The sequence below is a fragment of the Triticum aestivum genome, chromosome 7A (genome assembly GCF_018294505.1).
Source record: "Triticum aestivum cultivar Chinese Spring chromosome 7A, IWGSC CS RefSeq v2.1, whole genome shotgun sequence".
Classification (NCBI taxonomy): Eukaryota; Viridiplantae; Streptophyta; class Magnoliopsida; order Poales; family Poaceae; genus Triticum; species Triticum aestivum.
This window is the reverse complement of record NC_057812.1, coordinates 743479449-743486276: the sequence shown is the minus strand read 5'-3', so window position 1 is coordinate 743486276 and position 6828 is coordinate 743479449. Positions and strand designations below refer to the sequence as shown.

General features: G+C 44.1%; 1 pseudogene; it reads left to right on the top strand.

The window, feature by feature from the left end:
* Window positions 1-1496: 1496 nt before the first annotated feature.
* LOC123153986 (disease resistance protein RGA5-like) lies at window positions 1497-6771 on the top strand (annotated as a pseudogene).
* Window positions 6772-6828: the final 57 nt, after the last annotated feature.

Here is a 6828-nt window from a genome sequence, read left to right as displayed (position 1 = left end):
AAGATGCATATTTGTGAGGTGATTTTTAATGTAAACTATGCAATAATTTATTTATGTCATCCAGGAAAAAAATACTTCACAGACTTTTATGCTATGTCTAATTGCATGTGTATGGGACATTTGTATAATCCACATACACCCCACCTCTATCACTCACTCTGTTCCCTTTCTCTTCTAATCCTCACGAGTAATGATAACTCTCATACATATGCTGGTGAGAATAGATGTAACTCAGCGAGGCGGGACTATATTAATATCGGTAATACTGGCTGTATTGGAAATTTGAAATTGGTAAGCGACGCAAGGAGGGAAGAGGCAACACCTGCCAACAGAGGCCTAATCCAGGCCGAGTACAGCGCCTGTCGACAGAGGCCCAACGAACGGAACGAATCGTTATATACGAACCATTAACTAATATATAAATGTATGAAAAGAAAAACTAATAAACGTATGGATGGAGAACTATGAAAGACTCCTTTCTTTAATATTAATATTATAGGGAACATGCCCGTGCATTGCAACGAGAAAAAATAAATCTACGGTTAAGCATGCCACCACCGCCTGCTTTGCCCATCACTTCGGCTAGGCCACACGATACACATGCGCCAGCCCCAGTAGAGCCATTCGCCGTAATCGCCATCCACCCAAACAAAGGAAAAATATAGGTAAAAAATGCCAACGAGGATATAAAGCCATTATTGTGCTCTCTTCGATTTTTTTAGCCTGTATATATGTTTTGTCCCAAGTCAAAATATTTTTTACTTTGATCAAACTTATAGAAAAAAAGTATAAGCATTCGTAATGCCAAATCAATATTGTTAAATTCATTGTGGAATAAAGTTTCATAGTATATATATTTTGTATTATAGATATTGATATTTTTAATATAAATTTAAACAATTTTTGTAAAATTTGACTTGACAAAAAATATAATACGCAGGGTAAAAAAAAGACCGAAAGAGTACTTGCTCTAATAAGGAACATTGGTCTTCTCAAGTTTAATTTGAGCAAGCGAACCAATCTGTGGTTGGATGATTAGATGGACAATGTATCCCTAGCCCACTAGATTTCAAGTCCTAGTACTTGCATTTATCGTGGATTTATTTTAAAAATTTCCACGATGCCTTTCAGTGGGAGGAGACGTTCCCGTCGACTATGAGGTGCCTACGGTGACTTTGTAAAATCTCAAGATGATATGCCGGCTCAGTCTTTCGGAGGTGCTCATAAAAGAAAAAAAAAGTTTAATTTCAGCAAAACAAGATAGCATAAAATGCTCGCACGGCTCGTTTTCCCCTTCGGTTCGATAGACACACACAAAAAAAAAACTCGGTGCAGAGGCGCCTCCTCCCCAGCCCCGGCCCCGGCAGCTGGCCGCCGGCCGCCCCGCGCTATCCATCCCCACCGCCGCTCGTACTGACTTCATAGGTGTAATGCCAGCAGGCGTTTAGTGCATATGAAAAAGTTTAGAGCTAGCCAGATCCAATCTTCAACTCCGTATGGATCCGGCAACGGGGGCAATCGACAGCCTGCTCCCCAAGCTGGAGGAGCTGCGGCGCAGCGGCAAGCTGAGGAAGAGCGCCAGGGAAGAAGTGATTTTCCTGCAAGAGAAGCTGTCGGGCATAAAGCGTGCCTTCAGCGATGCGGATCCGCTCAGCCAGCGAATCAAGGAATGGCTCAGGCAAGCGAGGCCCCTGAGCTACGGCATCGAGCACGTCGTCGACAAGTTCGAGGCTCGCCGGCTCAAGGCTGCCCATCCGCCGGCCGCCGCCCGCTATCAACTCCTCCGCAAGATCAGATCCCCGATGGCGATTGCCAAGGCTTCCGGTCAATTCGCCAAGGACATCCAAGGATACAGGGACTGTATCATGGCATTGGACATTCAGCTCATCAGCCCTAAAGTTCCGGCAACAGGGGTAATCGACAGCCTGCTCCCGAAGCTAAACAAGCTACTCATCACCCGCAAACTGTGGAAGAAAGCGAGGAAAGAAGTGGTTTTTCTGCAAGAGAAGCTGACCAGTATACAGCATGCCTTTGCCAAGATCGACAAGCCGTTAGATCAATTCAGCGTGCAAATGAAGGAATGGATCAAGCAATGTAAGGTCCTGAGCTACGACATCGAGCACGTCGTCCATGAGTTCATGGCTCATGGGCTGAGGTCTGTCGATCCGCCGGCCTCTGATCGCAACAAACTCATTGCTAGGGTAAAATTCAAGATGGTCAATCCCAATGCTTCCCGTCAATTCGCCAAGAGCATCCAAAGCTACAGGGACCGTATCATGGAACTAGACATTCAACTCATCATCCATATGGGTCTGGCAGAGGGGGCAATGGACAGCCTGCTCCCGAAGCTGGACGAGCTGCTCATCAGCGGCAAGCTGCGGAAGCAAGCAAAGAATGAAGTGGTTTTTCTGCAGGAGAAGCTAACCAGGATACAGCTTGCCTTCGAGGGGGTGGAGAACATGCCGGGGGATCAGCTCAGCGTACGAATCAAGGAAAGGGCCAGGCGAGCGAGGGCACTGAGCTACGACATTGAGCATGTCGTTGACAAGTTCATGGCTCATCGGCCGAGGGCTGCTGATCGCCATAAACTCATTGGCAGGATCAGATTGAAGATGGCGGTTGCCAAGGCTTCCGGTCAATTCGCCAAGGACATCCAAAGCTACAGGGACCGTGTCATGGAATTGGACATTGCTCCTTCAAGTCCGAGTCGGAGTTCGACTCCAACGCATGACGATTTCTCCAACACCGCTGTTCCGATTCCAAGTCCGAGGCATGACACTGCCATCGCTGCCAATGACTATGACGGCACAGTCGACGAGCTTGTTGACCCTGATGTACTAGTCAAAAAGATCAATGAACACGGGGAGGGAATCACATCCAACAGGCAGCCCATGATCGCTTCAATTCTGGGAGGTGCAGTCATGGGCAAAACAAAACTTGTGGACCAGGTGTACCAGGAGCTTAACTCGCTATTCGAGTGTACAGCTTGGGTCACTGTGTCTCAGGAGCCTGACATAAAAAACGTGTTGTGGAACATCCTCTGTCAGATAAGCCTACAAGATGATGCCACTTTTGGATCGCTCACTGTAAAAGAAACCATCGATGAGATCAGGAAAGCCCTCAACAATAAGAGGTATTATTATTATTGCAAGCATTTTTACACTTCACAAATCATGCATACCGACCTTGACATTTCCACCAAATAGTATGGACTTCAATTGGGAAATTTCAACTCATGTACATTTTTCCTCCAATTTTTGTAATTGCAGTAGTTGTGAACCTGTCCATTTGTTTAACAAATTAAGCTAACCAAAAGTAGCTCGACCTAACGAGGTTATCGTTAGTCATAACCCACTAATAATATTCATCAATTTCTTTCCACAAAGGAAAGTCATTAGTTTCTTTCAGGTACGTACTTACATATTGGTATTGCAGTTTGAATATAGTACTCCTAAACTATGTGAAAAAACTGATTTATTAGGATTACTGATGCAAAGTTCTACATTAGCAAAGTTCGGTGGTTCTCAGCTCAACTCCTTCATACTCAAACTACATTTTGATAACTACTCCCTCCGTCCCAAAATAAGTGTCTCAGCTTAAGACACTTATTTTGGGACGGAGGGAGTATATATCATCATCATATATGATTTATAACTTTCAGACACATTATTACATTAGGTACTTCATTGTAGTTGAAGATTTGTGGGATATTACAGAACGGGAAATTATCAAGTGTGCTCTGATTGAAAATAGCAAAGGCAGCGCAATCCTGATGACAAGCCACAGAGTTTCTGTCGCTCGATTCCCTGGTGTTAAGATTTACCATGTGGGGCCTCTTTCAGAAAATTCATCTAGAGAACTATTTGGTTCAGGAGACAAATATCCTCCTGATTTGGTAACCATGCCTGAAAAGATTGTAAAAAGATCCAGTGTTATACCATCAGCTATCAGCAATGCAGCTAACTTGCCAGCAGCTGAAGCAAAGGAAAGCCGGCGTACAATGCTTGACTCTAGTAATTCAGAGGATTCGTATGATGCCGGAATGACTTCGCAGCAGCTAGGAGAGGACAACCTCAGTGAGCTCATGAGGAGAAATTTAACTGATGCAGCTCTATCTTGCCGTGTGGAAGTCATGGAGCACGAGTCAACAGTCTCATTGTCAGTAGAAGATAACTCGGTTACCATATTAAATAAGCAGGAAGAACAACCTTTGCCAGAAACAGTTGGCCGGCTAACCAACCAGGGGCACAATGCAGACCTTCCACAGGAGCAACTATTTGGTGCAGGAGATAACTCTCCTCCTGATTTGGTTGGCATACCCGAAAAAAATTCTGAAGAATGTAGTAGTACACCATGAGCTATCAACAATGCAGCCAACTTGCTAGTAGGCGAGGCAGAGGAAGACCAGCATACAATGCCTGAGTCCAGCAATTCAGAAGATCCGAACGCTATGGGAGGCAAAAATCTCCCTTACACTGTTCTACATGAGCATCTCAAATCTTGCTTGTTGTATTTAAGCATGTTCCGGAATGGTTATGAGATCAGTGTAGACCGCTTGATATCAGGCTGGATTGCTGAGGGTTACATTCCTGAACATGCTGCTGGTGAGGAGTGCCTCAGTGAGCTCATAGAGAGAAATTTAATTGAAGCAGTGAAGATCGATTCAGATGGCAAGGCTCTATGTTGTTTGAACGACAAAGGGCGCGAGTTGATCGCCTCATTTTCAGCAGAAGAAAACTCGGTTACCATATTAAAAAAGCGGCAAGGCAAATCTTTGCCGCAAAAGATTGGCCGGCTAGCCATCCAGGGTCTTGATGTAGACCTCGCACAAGAGCAAGTATCCATTGTGAGGTCTCTTATTGTCTCCAATGATGCCAATTCGTTGAATGATGAAAGCAGTGGTGCTCTCTGCTCTAAAACAATCAGTGGTGCTAATTTGAGGCCATTCCTCTCAAGGTTTGAGAATTTACGTGTTTTGGAGTTGGGGGGCTGTGGTTCTTTGCAAAATGATCATCTTGATGGTATCAAGAATTTGCTTCTTTTGAAATATCTGGTAATAGGAGGTGGTATCACTGGCATCCCAAAAAATATTGACTCTCTGGTATTTTTGCAAACACTGGATTTAAGGGCAACTAGGGTGGAAGAATTGCCTGGGACTATTGTTCGGGCTAGGCAATTGAAATGTCTGCGTGTTAATGGACGCACCAAGATGCCACGTGGGATTGGGAAAATGGTAGCTTTGCAAGAGCTGGGGGACATGAATATCAGTAACGCAGAGTTGCTGAAAGAGCTAAGCGACCTGACCAACTTGACGATTCTTAGAATTGTGATATGGTCATGGGATGATGGTTATAAGGACGCACTGCTCGATTATCTAGGCTCACTAAGCAAGAAAAATCTGAAGAGCCTATCTATTTTTACTTGCTGTTCCCTACATATCTTTGGCGGGTTGAAGGCTGAAGATGCCTCTAAAAGCCTCCAAAAGCTTGAGATAAGGCGCAGCGCATTCCTTTCATTGACAGCCTCTCCTGTTTATCCGTCGAGGTCTACAAGCTATCACAGGAGATCATTAATATCCTTGGGGAAATGAAGAATCTTCTTGCCCTCTCCCTGAAGTCAAAGCAAGCCCCAGTGGGCACCTTCACCAACGCTGGGTTCGGAAGTCTAACAAGCTTCAGCTTTGTGACCAGTGCTGTAGGGAAGATATTTGAACCAGGGGCTATGGAAAAAGTTGAAAGGCTTCATCTTTCGTTTCAAGCATCACGTGCCGAAAATGGTTTCGATTTTGGATTGCAGTACCTGTCTTCCCTGAAATACGCACGTGTTGAAATACTATGTTTCAATGCCAATCTTGAGATGGTGGAGAAAGCAAGGAAAGCTATTGAGAAAGCAATAGACGATGGTCGCAGGCCAGGGTCAAAAGACCCAAAACTTGATTTTGTGTTACTCGATAAGGTAACTTTACTTTTTTGATACTCGTTCATGAATAATGATGACATCCCCAATTCACAGCGACTTTTATTTGTCAAATACGATACATTCTTTTTTTTTCATCTTCATGTTTAGTTTGGTAGCCACTAATATTGCCTGCTGTTGGGACACATTGAACAGATAGAAACTGAAACTCAAGCAGAGCAAGACACTAACCAGCAAAATCAGCATAGTTCTCCAAGCACATCGACCTCAGCAAGCAAGAAAAAAGTTGTGAGTGGTCTTCTTCATTTAGTATTTGCAAAGCTACACGGGAAATGTTGTATGAAACATTTTATCATTACTTTGAAAGGAAAAAAAATCATGCACTTTAATTTGAAGCCATCTTGTGTGCACTAGTATTACTCAACAACTGAAGAGAATACGCAGTATAGTTCCCTCACTTGTCGCGACTTCACTCACTGTATTCTCAACCATCGCCTTGGCGGTAATTTTCTGTATTTCAGCCAAGCAGACCCGCACAGTTTTGTGACCGGTGTGGTGCCGAATTTTCAAGCGCCGAATACCAGTTCTGCCCAGGATGTGGCACCAGGAGGCTTACTGTGCAGAAGAAATGAAGCCCTCGACGAACAGAGTAAAACAAGGAAGAAAAGATGGCCGTGGAGAAAGGACTAAGCATGTTTTTAGCTGTTGCTACAAAGGCTTGCATCTTCTCCTTTTAGATTAGATTAGATTAGAAAGGCTTGTATCTGTAAACATCTGTTGTACTCTCCCTAGGTCACTCGGTTTTGTTTTACTGAATTCATTCAAGCTTGATTGATACAGAGACAATCTATGGATTGATTTTGGACAAGCTAACCGCGTTATAAAAAACTGTCTCCGTACGAACTTAGTATT